Source organism: Mirounga angustirostris, unplaced genomic scaffold (assembly GCF_029215605.1).
Source record: "Mirounga angustirostris isolate CCGP_5_RB_7025 unplaced genomic scaffold, mMirAng1.0.hap1 SCAF_12, whole genome shotgun sequence".
NCBI classification, from domain to species: domain Eukaryota; kingdom Metazoa; phylum Chordata; class Mammalia; order Carnivora; family Phocidae; genus Mirounga; species Mirounga angustirostris.
In genome coordinates, this window is record NW_026991720.1 from 56711444 (window position 1) to 56731364 (window position 19921).

The 19921-nt window shown below is 37.4% G+C and overlaps 1 long non-coding RNA gene across 1 annotated transcript in view; it reads left to right on the forward strand.

The window, feature by feature from the left end:
• Window positions 1–19921, forward strand: part of LOC123835979 (uncharacterized) — a 128590-nt gene that overhangs the window by 81575 nt on the left and 27094 nt on the right. The window contains exon 2 of the long non-coding RNA XR_010406664.1: window positions 8692–8808. This is a non-coding gene — a long non-coding RNA (uncharacterized LOC123835979). The remainder of the gene's footprint in view (window positions 1–8691; window positions 8809–19921) is intronic.

Sequence of the window (19921 nt, forward strand, 5' to 3'; positions counted from 1 at the left end):
AGGCAGAGCGCGTGTGGCTGAGGAGAGGGAAAATTCCATCTGTGAAAATGAGGAACACAATCAACTCTAAGATTTGTGGAGCAAAGGAAGCATTTTGATACAGAGATAGCAAAAAACCTCAGTGACTGGGATCTGGAAAACCTGTCTTGGCTGTGTAGGAATAGAAATTTTAAAGTGGAAAGAAACTGGGATTGAGAGTCAGCAATCGCCTTGACCCTGCCGCTGTGGTTAGTAACCTAACATGTAGAGTCTACCTGAGCCAGCCTGGGAACTGATTTTGGCTTTGCCGCTGAAAAGGAGAAGTCTCTGAACTTCTCTGTGCCTTAGTTTCCTCATCTGTAAAATGGGGATCACAGTGGCACCTACGTCGTTTGTTATGAGGATTAAATGAATGGATATTCTAAAATGTTCTATGTAAGCAGTTGTTAAGTAAAAAAGAATAATTAAATTTGAGCAACTCATTGGATCTTTCCATTTCCTTATCTCTAAAATGCAAAGCTGACTGTCTCTGAGTTCCATCCTTCCAATACAATCCAATGATCCTACACAAGTTTGGTGCTTTTCCCTTTCCTAGGTTTTTTAAAAATGCAATTGCAGTAGATTAAATGTGTCCCCTAAAATTCATGTGTTGAAATTATACTCCCCAGTGATGGTATTGGGAGGTGGGGCCTTTGGGGGGTAATTAGGTCATGAAGGTATAATCTCATGAATGGAATTAGTGCCCCCTGGTAATGAGACCCCAGAGAGCTCTTTGGTCCTCTTGTTGCCATGTGAGAACTCAGCAGTCCACAGCCTGGAAGAGGACATCACCAGAGCATCCTGGCCCCCAATCTCAAACTTCCATCCTCCAGAACCGTGAGAAATAAATTTCTGACTAAGACAACAATTAACAGGCAAAAATAGCTTTGAAACTAAATAGGGCAAAAGCCTCACCAATGGGATTAATAATAATATACCAGAACTTTGATTTATTTAAAAAAGTATTATGATAATTATCACATAACACTGATTTGCTATTCAGGGAAATTGGTTTTTGAGATAGAAACAGTTTATTATAATGGATATACCATGCAGTGATAGAATTGGATGCTGATGAGGACAGGTCCCCAGTGTGTCCTCCACATCTAACTGTCAACTCAGGCCATCTGGCCTCATGTGGTTGTTCTCAACGTTCTTCCTGCCTGGAATGTCCTTTGTCTCCAACAGCACTGAAGAGAGAGGACTATCCTTCTCTGATGAGCTCCCATGCCTGCTTTGCCACACAGTTGCCTTGATTTCTTTAGTTGGCAATGACAGCTACCCTTTCTGAGCTCCTTCTGTCACATGTGTTGACCTCTCTTGTGGAAATCTGCAGATTGTAGGGCTGCATGGTACATGTGTGGTGACTACATCATAACAGATGGACTTCAAATGAAAGAATTTGGGAGGAACAATTTGTATTCTTTCAACTTACATTAAGTAACAGTGGCTTTTTTCTTGGTAATGAAGATGCTCCTTTTCTACTGATTGTGGTGTTCCTGCTTTATAAGTAGGTACTTCAGAATATTCAAAATTATTTAATTACAGGTTCTGTGGTAAATAGTTTTTACAAGTAGTTCAACTCATTTGAAGTACCTTGTATAATATACCTAACAAAATATAATACCCCTGTAGTATATGTATATTATATATTTTAATGATATCTGGTAGAGTATGATTTTTACATGCTTTTCCCCTCTCATTTTCCTTACAAATTAGAAAATATATTTATGCTTGGGTCAGGAAGTTGTAGCAAATTTCTTATGTTTACAAAAAAACATTCTGTCTTTTAAAAAAAATTTTGACCACAGTGGTTTTGTTATTTGATCCAATTTTTCTAGTATGCCAAAGTGATGTCAGTTGAATCATGCACAAAGTTATTTTTTGTCTTATTAGTCATAGACACCAGGATGAAACTTTTTTTTTTTAATCAATAGAGTTCTATTGCAAGGGAGAGTGAATGTAGACACCAAAAAATTTTGGAGATTCTGAAAAAAGCACAGACCTTTTTTTTCTGCTGCTGAGTTATTTATAGATCTTTGGGGAAGCAGGGAGAAAATTCTATAACATTGATTCTCCAAGTAGTTCCAATCTTAGGTGTGAAGATTCAGTTTCTGGCTGTGAAGAATCATTTATCTGTCCAGGAACAATAAATAGTTATTTTTTTCCTCTGTAATTCATTGTTGTGAAGATGACTTTAGGACCCTGAACTCAATAGCTTGGCAAGCCCTTTGGATTCTGTTACATTTTCCAGAATGCCTATGTTTAATATGTATTTCTTAATTTAACTTGGCTTTTTTTTTTTTTTACATTTGTAAAAAAGATTTATTTATTCCAGAGAGAAAGAGAGAGAGAGCAAGAGAGAACATGACAGTGAGTGAGGTAAGGGGGGAGAGGGACAGAGAGAGTCCTAAGCAGACTCCTTGCTGAGCTCGGAGCCCTATCTGGGGCTTCATCTCAGGACCCTGAGATCATGACCTGAGCAGAAACCAAAAGTCAGATGTTTAACCAACTGTGCCACCCAGGTGCCCCTTAATTTGCCTTACTAAAAGAAAAATTTATCTAGACATATGGCAAATATTTAAACACTGTATAATAGGATACAGAAAAAATATGTCTGTTGTCCTCCTGGGTCGTCATTTACCCCTAACTCCTAGTCCCTCCTTGTACATTCTCCCATCCCAGCAGACAACTGCTGTTACTGATGCCTCAGGACTCGATTTAAATTAGAGGATTTTCTGGCTACCTGACTTAAAGTGCTCCCCCAAGTCACTCTGTCTTTAGAACACATTATTTTATTATGACACTTTTCACTACCTGACATTTTCTTGTTTATTTTGAGTATTTGTTTATAATCTGCTCCCACTTCTCCTCTAAAATGTTCCATGAGAGGAGGGACTTCCTCTGCTTAGTGCTGCATGTTTTTCTCCTAGAAGTTCACAGGGACCAGGGATGCCAGGGAAACTTCTCTTTCCTAAAGAGAGACCATTCCCATGATTTCTGCAGGTCAGAGAAAAATCATAAAGCTGGGGAAATTTGCAGAGAGCTATTTGGGACTTTGTTCCTGACAAGATGGTAAGATGAACACAGGATAGTACCCCCTCAGTGATTTGCTCATCATAGACACTCAGTAATATCCACATGCTTCTTTAATAAAGGAATAAAAAATTACTGTTGGCCCTCACACTCACACACATACACACACACACACACACACACACACGAAGTGTGCCTAAAGAAATAAGTGTGCCTGTTAAGTGTTTGCTGAACATTAATATCCTTTTTGTAAGCTTTATTAAGGTATAATTGATGTACAGTTATAATCACCACCACAGGGTATGATTTGATGAATTTTGACAAAAGTATATAGTTATGTAACACCTATGATGGTGATAAACACCATTTCCATCACCCTGAAAACTGTCTGTGCCCCTTAGCAGTCAGTCCTCCTGGTGACCACTCCTCTGCTTTTCCTCACTGTATTACCTTGTGTGAATTCACCTAGATAGAATTACATAGTATGTATTCTGTTCTGTTTTCCTGTCACTTAGCATATATGCTTTTAACATTCATCCACGTTGGTCATGTATCAGTTAGCTCTATTTTATCGTCAACTAAGATTACATTTCATGAATATACCACATTTTGGTAGCTATTTGGGTTGTTTCTAAGGTCAAGAGTTGTGAATGGTTAACCCTCCCCATCAAGCTACCCAGTTGCTGCCACAGTTTCATGAATCCTTTATTTATAGTAAAAACATGAGATTCCTGGTCCACCAAACAAGGGCAATGTATTCTGGCAACAGCACAGTCAGAATCTTAACATTTGTGCCTGTTTCCTGAGCCGCTATTTGCAGAGGTTGAGATGTAGAGGGCCAGGCAATGGTTGCTTCATAGAAGAGAACTCCTGAGCTTAGGGAACTCGAGTCTTTTCTTTTATGGGCAGTAAACCTGTCTTTTGATGCAGAGGCAGGCATTATCTTTATTGTATTGGGTAGCAAAATATACCCATCCTTTCCTTAGAGGGGGAAACTCTATCTTCCAAGGCTCTTTGTTCTGTATGAGTCTATATGTGTCTTATATGTTTGTTCTACATGTTCTAGAGATCACTGGAAACAAAGGCAGTCACTGCCTCGATTTGCAAGAACACAGGAGGTTCCAGGGGGAATTTAGTGCCCAACATCCTGGTTTTGTCTACTATGAATAAAGCTGCTGTAGACTTTAGCATATACATTTGGTTTGAAGGTGGCAAAAACAGAGGCACAAAGGCCGGTTCTGTTTGTAGTCCAGGAAAACCTGTGTCCCCTACTCCAGCATTTAAAAAAAAAAAGCCTGGGGCTTCACTGTTGAGTCAGCTGGTCCACAGGCAAGGACTGCACTATCATTGGCAAACAGATGAAATAATGAGTTGGAAGGACTCGTGGCATTTGTGTGGACATACGTTTGTATTTATCTTGGTGAGATAGCTGGGAGTGAAATTGAATTGAGTGGTCAGGATGTGTTTGACTTTATAAGAAAATGCCAGGTTATTTTCCAAAGTATCATCTTGCATTACTAACAGCAGTGTTTGAGATTTCCAGTTGCCCCATGTCCTCACCAGCGCTTGCTATTTAAAACTTTTAGCTCTTCTAAAAGGTGGGTTGGGATTTTGCATTGTGAGTTTTAATGTATATTTTTCTAATGACTAATGATGTTGAATAGTTTTCATATGGTTTTTTCCCCATCTATATATCTTTTGAGTGAAGTGTCTGTTCAATTATTTTGCTAAAATTGTGAGTGGTTGGTCTTATTATTGAATTTTGAGAACTCTTTATATGCTCTGGACATACTTTCTTCATTGGATACTGTTGGGAGAGAATTCTCTTTGGAATTCTCATGTTTCTGCAGATTTTACCAGCAGAGACACTGACGCCTATTATTCCAGACTCTGTTTTTAAAGGTGGTTGTATAGCAAAAAAGCCTTGGACAATTGAGATAGTGTCTTCCTTTGGGAAAGGGAAAATTTGTTTGCTAAGGTAACAAAGAGTATCTCCCAGGTTTGCTTGCTGCTCTTGAAAAAAATGGGCTTTTCTAAGCTTGGAGTTACTGAGGGGTGATGCAAATCCTCTCCATGTGCAGTGTCTGCTGGGGCTCAGCTGCACGTCACCCCTGTAGGTTTTGTTCTGCTGTGAGTAATGAAGTCCTTTTTTATGATGCAGGAGTCTCAGGTCCTCTGTTAGAATCCATGAAACCATGGCAGGCTAATGTGTCGTTTTGCTGTGAGTATAAAATCTCAGACCCTTCATAGCTCTTGACAGATACAGGTTTTCCCAAACATTTTTCTCTCCATCTATGGCTTGCATTTACATTTTCTTAACAGTGGCTTTTAAATATTTAAATTTTGATGAAATCAAATTCATTCTTTTTTTTTTTTTTTTGCGAGAGAGAGAATGAGAGCACGAGAAGGAGGAGGGTCAGAGGGAGAAACAGACTCCCCGCCGAGCAGGGAGCCAGATGTGGGACTCGATCCCGGGACTCCAGGATCATGACCTGAGCCGAAGGCAGTCGCCTAACCAACTGAGCCACCCAGGCACCCTCTTTTTTTTTTTTTTTTTCCTGTTATAGTTCTTGTTTCTTGTGCCCTGTAAGAATAAATCTTTGTTTAACTCAAGGACAGAAAGAACTTTTTCCTCTGTTTTCTTCTCAAAGTTTTATAACTTTAGGCTTTACATGTAGGCCTGTGAGTTACTTTAAGTTAATTTTTATGTATGTTGTGAGGTTTGTTATTATTTTTGCATAGGGAGTCAGTTGTTCCAGTACCATTTGTTGAGAAGATTATCCCCTCTCTATTGAATTTCCCTGACATCTTTATAAAAATGAATTGGCCAAATATGACCTACCTGTATTTATGTATTTTCTGTTCTGTTCCATTCATCCGTATGTATATATTTAAGTCATACTATCTTGATTATTGAAGCTTTATAATAAAGTCTTGAAATCAGGTAGTATAAGTTCTACAACTTTGATCTTTTTGAAAAATATATGTTCTAGATCATTTGCATTTCTATAGAAATTTGAGAATCTGCTTGATAGTTTCTATAAAAAAAAGGTTTCTGAGTTTTTATTGGGATTGTGTTGAATCTTTAGATCTACTTGAGAAGAAATGACATGTTCACAATACTGAATCTTTTGCTTGATTAACACAATATATTTCTTAATTTCTTTAGGTCTTTAATTTTAGCAGCAATGTTTTATATTTGCCACTTATATATCTTATACATATTTAAGGTTATCCCTAAATATTTAATATTTTCTGGTGCTATGGTAAGTGGTAATGCTTTATCTTAAATTTTAATTCCCAATTGTTTGTTGCTAGCATAGAGAAATACAATGGATTTTTATAGATTGACCCTATATCTTGCAATCTTGGTAAACTCACTGATTTTAATAACATTTCTTTATGAGTAGATCTCACAGGTTTTTCTACATAGGCTATCATATTTTCTGGGAATAAAAAGGAGTATAATTTCCCCCCTATACATATACATTTGATTTATTTTTCTTGCCTTATTATCCTGGATAGGACCTCCACAACAGTGTTGAATAGAAATAGAGTGGACGTCCTTGTCTTGTTTCTGAACTTAGGAGGAATGCACTCAGTCTGTCAGTATTTAGTGTGATATTAGTAGTAAGTTTTTCATAGATGCTCTTTCTTAGTTTCAAGAAGTTCTCTTAGTAGTTTGCTGAGAGTTTTTAAAATGAAGGGATGTTAAATTTGGTCAAGGCCCTTTTTTGTATCTGTTGATTTAATTATATGGTCTTTCCTTTTGTAGGCTCTAGAATTAATGAATTGCATTGATTGATTTTTGAACATTAAAACAGCCTTGTGTTTCTGGAGTAAAACCAAAATATACAGTGTTTTATTCTTTTTATATAGTTGGATTAAATTTGCTAAAATTTTGCTGAAGAATTTTGTGTCTTTGTTCATGAGATATATTGGTCTTTACTTTTTTTAATGGGATGTCTTTATCTGGTTTTGGTATTAGGGTAATGATGCCCTCATAGAATGAATGGGGATGTGCCTACAGTGCCCCTCCCCCCACTTTATTTTTTTCCATGAGAATTTGTGTATACATGGCATTTTTTTCTTAAGTGTTTGATAAAATCAGTAAGTAAAACTATCTGGGTCCGGGCTTTTCTTTTGTAGGAAGTTTTGAAACTATAAATTCATTTTCCATGATATAGGACTATTTAGGTTATCTCTTTTTAGTGAGTTTTGATAGATCATATTTTTCAAGGAATTTAACCATTTCATTAAAGTTGTCAAATTATTATCATAAAGTTGTTTATAATTTTTCCTTGTTGTCCTTTTACTGTCTCTAGGTTATATTCCCCACTCATACTGATTTGGTAGTTTGTGTTTCTTTCTTTCTTCCTTCCTCCCTAACTTCTTCACCCCTTTCCTCTGTCTTTCTATATTATTTCCTGTGTTCCTCATTCTTTTTTTTTTTTTTTTAAGATTTATTTATTTGAGAGAGAGAGAATGCAGGGGGTAGGGCAGAGGGAGAGAGAGAATCTCAAGCAGATTCCCACTGAGCATGGAGCCTGACCCAGAGCTTGATCTGAAGACTCTGAGATCATAACCTGAGCCAAAATCAAGAGTTGGAAGCTTAACAGACTCTTAGGTGACCTGGGAAGAAACATTTTAATAGCACTGTTATGTGCATTACTTTAAAATTTACTGGCAATTTCCTCAACATCTTATGAGGTATTGGTAATTTCCTTAGCATTTTATGTGTAAACAGGAAGAATTATTATTATGTATATTTAGTATTTAGGGCATTAAGAATTTAGGTAATTTTCCAAGTCTGTGCAAGTAATCAGGATTAGAAGATAGCTTTTGGGTTTTCCAGGTAAATTCATTCTCTCAATCCTGATCTCTGATGAGTTACATGGGTGAAAAACTGTTTAAGAGATCTTTACTCTCTTGTGCTATTCTGTGGGTATCTCATTTTGGTTAATTTGGAAATAAGTTTGCTCACACCTCCTTAATTTGGACACAGTTGATTTAAATGGTCAGTTTACTATGCCTTAAAAAAAAAAAAATGCAAGGGCATTGGGCTAGTCATGGGAATTAAAGTATGTTAGAATAACCTCCTGTGCAGTCAAAAAACCCTATTGCTCACATTATTATCACTTTTCCAAACATTCAAAACTATGTTTTAAAGAGAATGGAATTATTCAGAGAAGTTGAGTATATATTATGTGTATATTATGAACACATATATATTTGAGAGAGATGGAAAGACAAGCTGTTGATAGGGCAGTAAGGACTGTAGTGGTCTGAGGTAATAGAGTTTGTTTTTAATGCCAGGGGTCTGGAAGGAAAATGAGGGCAACAGTGAAATTGGGTTTGAAATGTCTTTCCTAATGATTGATTTGTTATGAAAAACTATTTCTCACTCACAGATGAAATGTTACTATCTTATGAATTTTATAGGGAGAAGATATTATGCTTCATAATATTTCATACATGGAAATTGTGGTTTTCTTCTAAGTAATTTTTCACATATAATAAAAAGTCTGCAATAGGTGTTTGCTGGCATTGATTCATCTCCTGATGATTCCATCAAAGATCCAGGATCTTTTTATCTTTCAGCTCCATGGTTCTTATTTTGTTATCTTTTGTTCTTAGGATTGCTGCCTTATGGTCACAAGATGGCTTCTGAAGCTTCAGTCATCTAAGGATACCTTATTCAAATCAGAAGCTGGAGGAAAGAGCCATGCCTCAGTGTCTGTTCCTTTTTAACAGGTACACAAAACTGGCAGACTTCCCTCTACATTTCATGGCCAGAATTAGATCATGTGACTATTCCTAGTTGTAAGGAAGGCTGGGAAATAAAGGAACAAAATTGTTATGATTGACTCAGTCTAATCATAGACTATCACTTGAGTCTCGGCACATTTCGACCCTAAGGAATAAAGTGTAGGAGCTAAATATTGGGTAGCAACTAACAGTTTCTGTCACATAGGGTCATACTTTTATCCTTTATTACTATGATTTAAGGAGTGCTCTTCTATAAAATGCGGCATTTTATTTATTCACTAAGAAAGAATTACCCTGGGGGGCACCTGGGTGGCTCAGTCAGTTAAGTGTCTGCCTTCAGCTCAGGTCATGATCTTGGGGTCCCGGGACCGAGCCCCATGTCAGACTTTCTGCTCAGTGGGGAGTGTGCTTCTGCTTCTCCCCTGCTCTCTGTGCTCTCTCTCTCTCTCTCTCTCACTTTCGCTCTCGCCAAGAAAGAATTACCCTGTACTCTAAAATTCTTTACAAATGACAAAATGCCTCTGTGAAGTATCTTTATTTGTTGGCTTTCTGTTCCTTCTACATTCATGGAGGAAAATCTCACTAATTTGTCAAAGATTTGATTACAGATCCAGAATAGAAAGGAAATAACATCTACCCCTCAAAATATAGAAATACAGATTTTCATAAAACTTTCATGAAAGCAAAAAAATACTCTGAAATTTAAGCTATACGGTAGCACAGGAAATATTGGTGCTTTCACTTGCTTGATTCTAGAATCTTTGACAGCAGATACCAAGGGTTGGGGTCATATGTCTGTGTTTCATCATTTAATCATTGGAACACTGAAGTAAGTCTTTGGAAATAAATTTAACAGATATATAGTAAACATCCACTTTATTTGAGGAACTGTGGTAGCACAATGGAGATAAAAGAGATGCAAATTCAATTCTTCCTTCAACCTTACAACAAAATGACATGAATTTCTTAGTAATACAGGGTACACAGTATTTGAAGTCCAAACAGTAAGTCGGAGTTTTTTGTTACCAAGACTACCAACTTTGATATAAAGCCGTAAGTATAGGGCTAGCTGGTCGGTTTTAAACAAAATAGATAAAATTAACAAACATCACATCAGAAACACTTTTTCTAATTTGGGAATATAGAGATAGAACAAATATTAGTTGATAGTATTTTCCTACTTTCAAGCCAATAATTTGGGTATTCTAAAGCCATAATTTAAGTTAGAGGCAAAAGAAATAATGTTACATCTAAGAGATATGTTCACATACAAGTTATATTCTCTGTTCATTCTAGAGGCATATGATTGAAGAAAAATAAAGTGTCTAGGCTCATAGACATTTATTTTGAAAATATGATGATCTGAGCCCCATGCTAAAGCACATGCCTGAAAGATCTTCTCCTCTCTATTTTAGAGATGTGGCAACTGCATCTCAGGCATCAGTCACTTGGCCAACTACTCCCAGGTGAAAGTCATGATGGCAGTTCTGGCAGCCCTAAGGGGTGGGGATAAACTTTCTAAATTCATTTTGTACTGTTAGTATAGTAGGGCTCAACCCTGGCTCACAATGAGTCACCTAGAAAGCTTTACAAAAATATTAGAGCCTGGCCCCCGCCCTATACCAATTAATCCAAATGTCTGGTGTTGGAGCCCAGGTATCAGTGTTGTTTAAAAACAAAAAAACCTCTTCAGGTGATTCTGTTGTGTGGCTCAAGTAGAGAACCACAGATTATGCTGTAGAGCTGAAGATAGGATTAATTGAGTTGTTGAATCCGGGTGATCCACAGCCAGCTGGTTCTCAAACATTCAGCTCATGTGGTATTTCCTGACCTGAATGTGAATATAGACAAGTTTTTGTGTCTTATTTGAAGTATTCTTGTCCTGAAGCATTACCTTTTCTAGCCATTCTTCTTTCTGTTTGCAAATGACTCACGCTGAACAGTATACTTATTTCATGTTGCAACATAGTCCTTCACATGGTTGTCCCAATGCCCCATTTATCTTTGTGGTCTTGGGCACAGCTTGGAAACTTAGAACAATGCAAGTCATTTAGACATTGAAAACATGATTTCTGGTAATGCTTCAGGAAGTATTTTAAAGTTAATTTTCATGTTCACAGTGCCTTGGACTCCTTTATGAAATAGACTGGTTATTGGCAAGGAGAGCGGAAAACTAGGTGGAAGGGACTCAGGCTAACACTGAGCTCTGTGTGATTGGTCTTGATTTAAATGCTGGAAATGACAATTGTGTCACTTACGGCTTTTCTAATTCTGAATCTTTCTTTCCTGGAATATTTATTTTAACACTATCTGGGTAAAAACTTGTAAGAGAGTTTAACTCATTCTTTTTCAAGGAACTAAGAGTCTGGTGTCCGTCCTTCCTTCCTTCCTTCCTTCCTTCCTTCCTTCCTTTCTCTCTCTCTCTCTCTCTCTCTCTCTCTCTCACACACACACATACACACTTCTTCCTTTTAGATAAAATGGGGAAAAGGGCAGAGAGTAATTCTATTAGATATAGTCTGACTTAGGACAAATTGTCCAAATATTATGGTCATTTCCAGCCTGTCTTTACTCAAATCTTAGGTACACTGCTTTTCATGGTCTGCGATTCATCACCCCTAGTCCTCACTAGTTTGAGCTTTTGTGCTAAAATGACTTATTTGAATACCAAACATACTATTTACCAGGCATGGGACTTTGGACAAACTTCTTAATTCCTCTGAGACTTAGTTCATTCATCTCTAAAGTGAAGGTAATGTTATCTATAGCTTACCATGGCTGCAGGAATGAAAATGAAACAATTTATGTAAAGCACCTAGTACAAAGTTTGGGACATGATATTTCCTTAATAAGTGTAATTTATCCTCTCTTCATTCCCCTTCCCTCTATCAAAACATATTTTCAGGAAGAATCTGATGTCATTCATTTTTACATGAGTAATAATTTTTTTCATTTCCTACAGTATTGTATAGAGTTATTTTTTTTCATTTCCTAGAGTATTTTATAGAAGTAGAATTCTAATAATAATAATAGTAATAATAATAAATAGTTACCATGCTTACCACGTACTTTGCTATGAGAGTTTTTGGTGAAATGACTTACCCTCTATATAGAAATTTAGTACCAGTGAGTGGGGAAAGGTTACTTGTGTGTGTGGCTGGTTGGAGAAGTCACTCCATGTAGGCAGCTTTCTACTCCGTATACAAGACCAATGTACCCCAAGTCCCATTCAGTGATGTGTTTGTGCAGGTGGCAGCTAATGACCATCACAGGATGACCTATCATCAGAGTTCTATCCCAGCTAATTCAGGGTAAGATTAATCATGAAAATCAGGATCTGTACGACACAGGCTCTGGGAAAGAAATTAGGCTGGACTTCTATGAAGATTGTTACAAAGAAGTAAGGATAATCAGAAAAATGGAAAACACGATCTTCAGCCATGGGTGCCCTGATAGATGTACGACAACACACGCTGGAGGATATGGGAAAATGTGTGCAAAGGAGCCTTAAACTGTCATTGAAATATTTCTCAAAGACATTCCTGCTGGGGTACTTGTCAGAAGTGCCTGAAGTCTATTTTTCTGGAGACATGAAACCCTTTATTCAAGGACCTGTAGAGAGAATGCAGACAAGGCTTTAGATTCTGCACTCTCATCCTCTTGAGGGCATACCTTATTTACAAAAGGAGATTTAGATTACACGATCCCATAAAACTTGGCATAGAGAAATCGAAAACAAATATTTATTCTACCAAGGACGGGTTAGCAGTGTTAAGGTAGTGAGACTTACCTTGCACAACCTTAAAGAAGTTTATTGAGTTGTTAATGGAATGATGTTATCTGTGATTAACAAATGTTAAGAAACGGCTGTCAGATTTCTGGTAAATATTTAACAGCACTTGTGAATCAGACAACAGAAATGGAATAAATTCCTTCCCCCTTTGCTTCCCCACCCTCTGCACCCCCCTCCCCCCCAGCCCAAAGCCACATTTTTCTTTTGGCTCAAAGTCAGTTATAATAAGATGTTATTCAAAATAAGACTTTTGCCCCATGGAATTGGTTTCTTTGTTACTGTGTATCCTCCAGGTTTTTGGGTCAGCATGATGGGGAAAGTGACAGAACCTCAAAGTATCCTCAGGTAAATTTGCTCTATTTTGTTGATTCCTATAAAGAAATATAATATCCAGTTTTTACTGAGAATATCCTAAATACTGCTTTAATCCTGATTTGGACTACAGAAAACTGAAAGTCTTTTTGTTTCTTCCTTTTTCTCTCTCTATAATGTGTATATATATATATATATATATATATAGGTGTCTGTGTGTGTGTTTGTATACATTTAAAAAAAATATTTGCAACTTTATTGAGCTTCCTGAACACCTAGACAAATCTTCCCTCAACACATGACTGTGTTGTACTGAAACTTCTCTTGGTGTCAATTCTACCTGGGTAGTTTCAGCTCTTTAATAGCCTGCAGGTGGTGATAGTTGATGTCACGGGTCCAAAATATTGGCACATGACTTCAAACAAGAGATCAAAGCAGATTTCCAAAGAAGTTCCAAGTGTGTTCTGTAACTGCTGGCAAAGAGTATCACACATTCATGATTCATTAACTGTATCTACACCACATAAAACAAAGTAGAGATTTCGTACTTGCCTAGTCATTAATTTGTTACCTATCTACATTGAGAGAAAACATTAATTAGGCTAATTGGTTAATTGACAGATGTCTACTTTGCTTTTTGTTTTATAGATGGTCCTAGTATGTAGATGGCAAAAGGGTTGTTCTATCCATGTGCACAATTCTTAGGGTGCACAAAATCCATGTGCACAAATCTTTTTACCTGCCTTGCCAAGTTCTTGATCCTGATATCTGGGAGGTATTAAGCAATACAGAAAATTTATTTATTGCCTGGGAATTGTTTATCATGGATGATTTAATACTCCTGAAGCATGTATACTATTAATTTCTGCTTAAGAATCTCCAACAAAGCAAACATTTACACAAAGAGGGTGATTCCCTTCTGGATGGGGGGATAGACCAAGCCAGCAGTACCAAAATAGATATGACTCTGTCTGGGTCTCTAAGACTTTAATCACTTTTAATGACTGTACAAGTTGTGTCAGGAGGAAGGAAGATGTGATGTCCCCATGTGGCTATGCAATATATCTTGCTTTTGATTTACATGGCTACAATAGAGGGACTATACTGTGGCTTTTCCCCTAACTCCATTTACCAGCTCTTAGTAGAAAGCCATAACTGGTGTATTTAAAAACACTGAGAATAGGGCAAGGCAAAGGAAGAGGAAGGATGTTTGGACAAAAGAAAATTTCCCACAGGAATTACCAAGAATTCGTTCCAGAGAGGAAGTCTTTCTCATTTGCTTCTTGCTCATGGAAATCTTTTTACCTGCCTTGCCAAGTTCTTGATCCTGGTATCTGGGAGGTATTAAGCAATACAGAAAATTTATTTATCAGCTGTGATTCATCTTAATTATGAAAGAGCAGAGAAATCAAAGTTATTTTCCTCTCCTGAAGGTTCAGGATATGTAATGCTTAATGGCCTGTTCCCTACTTAGAGCAAACACATCTATCAAATGTGATATACTAATTGATAAATCACACACTAGGGCCAAACATATTCTGAGAAATTAAGATTCTCTCTTGACACTATAACTTGGCTCTGATTTGAACCAGATAAACATCAGTTTTTGCTTAAATGCCACATTTGGAAAGTAAATAGAAATATACAGGCAATAAGTGATCTCTTCAACTCTCACAGATATCACTGGATTTAGGGTAAGAAGCCTTATGCATTTGGGGCCCCTCTCTAAAATCAGTGCCCTTCCGAAGGGCTTCTGACCCAGTGAGTTTGAATTTGATGGTGGGGTATCTGACTGTTGCAAGGAAACAAGAGAAAGGCATGGAGTCTGCCTTCCAGAGGTAGCTCCTAGTCCAGTGTGAGGAGCATCCTTGCTGCATGGAATTAAACCTACACTCTAACACCTCAGAGACCACCACACTTGAACTGTTGGAACTAAACCTTAAGAGCCAGGATGAATATAATACACATGATCCGCAGTCATGTTATTTATTTTAGTAACCATGAATCAGCAATGATAGAAATACTCTTTTTTTAACCTCTTTGAGATCTGAAGAAAGAGCGAACAGCTGACTCATGTCGCTAATGGAAGGCTTCAAACAAGGTACCTAATGAAGACAATGTATTGAGTGGTTTTCTATAGGAAAAACAAAACATCTGGTACTTTTTAATTAATAAACTAAATTTAAAAGCAGTTTTCTTTTTTTAATTTAAATTCAATTAGCCAACATATAGTACATCATTAGTTTCAGATGTAGAGTTCAATAATTCATCAGTTGCGTATAACACCCAGTGCTCATCACATCACGTGCCCTCCTTAAAACCCACCACCCAGTTACCCCAACCCCCAAACACCTCCCCTTCTGCAACCCTGAGTTTGTTTCCAAGAGTTAAGAGTCTCTCATGGTTTGTCCCTTATTTCTTCCCATTCAGTTTTCTCTCCTGTCCCTTATGATCCTCTGCCCTGTTTCTTATATTCCACATATGAGTGAAACCATATGATAATTGTCTTTCTCTGATTGACTTATTTCATTTAGCATAATACCTTCCAGTTCCATCCATGTCGATTTAAATGTAAGTATTCATCCTTCCTGATGGCTGAGTAACAGTCCATTGTATATATGAACCACATCTTCTTTATCCATTCATCTATTGAAGGACATCTCAGCTCCTTCCACAGTTTGGCTAAAAGTAGAGTTTTCTTTCTCTCCAAATCCTTAAAGTTATGAGGATATTGTATTAATCTCATTTCTTTGTTGGAATTTAAGATTTTAGCTATCTTTAAGGATAGCTTTTGATATATTTATAGAATTTTTCTAAATAGAAATATTTCCAACTTTTGTAAATGTCAAAGCCACACTTGGCTGTCTCCTACATCCTTAGAGGTGCTTGTCCCTTGCTTACCACCTCATTTTTCCTACAGGGTCTGGCTGACCTTTGTGTGATGAAACCCATGAAAACCAGACCCTGGTTAAGAGCAGCTAGACCCTGTGAGCAGTTAGCATGTGATAGCAGACCATGCTTGCCAGGGATAGGAAGCAAGAACTTAGGGATTATGGCCATACATTTGATGAAGCTGATTAAATCTGGAAATCAATGAATAATGTATCTATTGAGTAATTCAATTTTTTTTTAGCATGAGCATCTACTATGTGTCAAGCACAGTTCTGTACTATCTCTTAGTGCCCTTGACCTCATACACTACAATATACCCTGAGTCCTTCCTTTATCACCTATATTGACAAGAGCATAGTCTTAATGAAAATAGGAGGACTTTAAGGCAAGAGTTCCAAGTTCATATTTGAACACTGGTCCTCGCTTGTGTGACCTTTTGCTACTCATGTTACCTGAATCTCAGAATCCTGATTTATTTATTTATTTAAAAGATTTTATTTATTTATTGGACAGAGAGAGACACAGCGAGAGAGGGAACACAAGCAGGGGGAGTGGGAGAGGGAGAAGCAGGCTTCCCGCCGAGCAGGGAGCCCGATGTGGGGCTTGATCCCTGGACCCTGGGATCATGACCGGAGCCAAAGGCAGACGCTTAATGACTGAGCCACCCAGGTGCCCCTCAGAGTCCTGATTTATAACAAAAGAATAAAAGTCTCATATTTAAAATAGTTGGCAAGCTCAGTAACTTTTTCTGGAGTTCTCATTTTATACATGAGGAAAGTAAGGGAAATGGGAAATGGCAGAGTAAAAAAGAAATAAAGAAATGGAGGTAAGTCTAGAAAATACTATTTATGAGGGGGAACGAAAGCCTGATTATGACAACTGCGGCTTATGAACCAAGATGGGATGGCTCACCTGGGAAAGGACTTTGAAGGCAGACTGCTAAATGAGCCAGTTGTAGCCCAGCACTGAGGTCCAGACTTTCCTGCCAGTGTGTGTGGTCTGATTGATAATAAAAGGGCCATTCTGATTCTATTTGCCAGAACCATCTGTCACAGGACAGAGCTCCTCCTTTGTGTATCTGGAAGAGTAGGCCTGTGTTCTTGGTGAGAGAACAGGTCGTTGGTATAGAACGTTGCCCTATGCCAAGTAGGGAGTTTTATATCTAGGGTCTGTGGGACCTGAATCATAGTTGGGAAGTATGCTGCAAAATAGTCTTGGGCATGACCTTTCCTTTCTGCCAAGGATGCATGAGTTTATATAAAACTGAGAGAAACAGAAGGTGCTAGATAGGCAGGTTCTTGGAAGGGGAAGAGATCACTTGTTAAATGCTTTTTGTTTTTCCAGTTTTTATCTCTCTTCATGTGACATAATGCTTCTTAATTTGTTTTGAAAAGTGGACATACTCTGCTTAGCTGTCACAGGGTTATCACTGATCTGGCAGGAGTCCAGCCAAGGATGAACAATAGCAGTGAGTCAAATCAGGGCACTGTTGGTTAAAGCAGAGTGAGTGTGGAAGTCTCTGGGATCCACGGAGGTGGTTAGGGCCCAGAGTTTCTGAGGTCAGAATGCCTGCTTCATAAATGGGGTTGAATAATGATCCCAGCACAGAATTTGTTCATATTCTACCGCTTTGTTATGGCCCTTAGGGATGGATGCCGAGATGCAGCCTGCAGCCAGAAAGTTAAATATCTACAGGTGCAATTTAACCCTGATCACCAAAACACTAAAATTGCTTCCATTGGCAGGCCAGGGAGGAGTGGAAACTATGGGGAGGGAGATAGTCTGAATGAAGAGAAAGAATGCATAAAATGTGTAATCTATGCAGAGGAAATTGAAAATTGATTATGTTCAGATGGTTCATGAAATGTTGATTAATTCCAACAATGATAGTAGCCAGTTGCAAGAATGATGTCCTTCAGCACATGCTAAAAACTAGTTCCCATGCCCTGTGCTAAAAACTAATTGAACTAGTTTAAACTGGAGGGGTGGGCTTAGAATAGTAGATTATCTGGAAGAACAGCAGGGAAGGGAGAGTACACATGCAAAGACAGAGTTAGGTGGGTAGACCAGTGGTTGGAGAATAAGGAAGTTCTTTTCTGATTGTTTCTAATTTTAGTGAAATAGGAAACCAGGTCATCAACTGATGGTGAGAGGGGGAAGGGTCATGGGAAGTATGACCAGGAAATGAGTGGCAGAGGGAATAAGATCATTGGAGGTGAGGTGGTCAAGGAACTGCAACTTTTTTGGTCCTGAAATCAGGCAGTGTGAGCACTCGCTCAGTATTTGGTATTCCATTACCTGAATATGGTATATATCTCCATTTATTTAGGTCTTATTTCATTTCCTTCATCAGATCTTGTAATTTTTAACATATAGACATTGATCATCTTTTGTTAGATGTATACACCATAATTTCATGCTTTTTGGTTCTATTCTCAATGTACTTTAGAAAAAATTTTACTATAGTAATTTAATTTCCAGTTGTTTATTGTAAATATATCAAAATGAAATTGAATTTATATATTGGCCTAGATCTGTGACACTCTACTAGAGTTTTTGTAGACTCTTACAGGATTTTCTTTGTTTTCTCCAAATAGTAGCTTTGTTTATTTTTTTTCTGTTCTAATTCTTATACCTTTTATTCATTTATTTTTCCTTATTTCACTAACTACAACTTCCAGTATGGTGTTAAATAGAAGTGGTGAGAGTAGTTACTTTTGACTTTTTCATGATCTCTTTTTTTTTTAAAGATTTTATTTATTTATTTGACAGAGAGACAGCGAGAGAGGGAACACAAGCAGGGGGGGTGGGAGAGGGAGAAGCAGGTTTCCCGCTGAGCAGGGAGCCTGATGCTGGGCTCGATCCCAGGATTCTGGGATCATGACCTGAGCCGAAGGCAGACGCTTGACCACTGAGCCACCCAGGCGCCCGACTTTTTCATGATTTTAGGGGGAAAACATTCAGTCTTTCTATATTAAGTATCATTTAGCTGTACTCTTTTCATGGGTGTACTTTGTCAGACTCAGGAATTCTCTTTTATTCCCAGATGTCTGAGAATTTTCATGATTAATGGATGATTAATTTTATCAAATTATTTTTCTGCATCAATTAAGATAGTCGTATGGTTTTCTTCTTAAGTCTGTTCACGTAATGAATCAAACTGATTGATTTTCTAATGTTGAACCAGCTCTGTATTCCCAGAATCACCTCACTTGGTCATGATACATTATCATGATACATTATCATCATTTGTACATAGTGCTGATTTTATTTGCTAAGATTTTGTTGAGGATTTTTATGTCTATGTTGATGAAAGATAATGGTTTGTAGTTTTTGACTCATTTCAATTTCTTCATCTGCTTTTGGTATCAAGATAATGCTGGGCTCATAACATGAATTAGAAAATGTGCCCTTCTTCTCTAGTGTTTGGGAGATTTGGGGTATAATTCATATTATTTCTTTCTTAAGTATCTGGCAGAACTGACTGCCAGTCAGTTCATCTGGTCCTAGAGTTTTTCTTGTTGGAAACTTTTAACTACAAATTTAATTTCTGTAAGAGATGTATAATTATTTAGATTGTCTGTTCTTGAATAAATATTGGCAGTTGGTCTTTCAAAGAATTTGTCCCTTCCTTTTCAGTTGTTGAATTACTGATATTTATATCTTCTCCCTGACTTGCTATTACTTTCTCCCTCTTTTTTTTTTTTTTTTTTTTTGGTCAATCTGCTTAGAGATTTATTAATTTTATTCATCTTTTTAAAAACCCAGTCTCATTGATTCTATTATTTTCCTTTCAATATTTAATTGATTTTTCTCTTTTTTTTTTAAAAAAAGATTTATTTATTTGAGACAGAGACAGAGAGCATGAGCAGAGGCAGAGGGAAAGGGAGAAACAGGCTCCCCACTGATCCAGGAGCCCGACATGGGGCTCAATCCCAGGACCCTGGGATCACGACCTGAGCTGTAGGCAGACGCTTAACCATCTGAGCCACCCAGGTGCCACTGATTTTTCTCTTCTAATTTTTATAATTTTCTTCTACTTACTTTGGGTTTAATTTGTACTCTTTCTAGTTTCTTTTTTTAAAAGGATTTTATTTATTT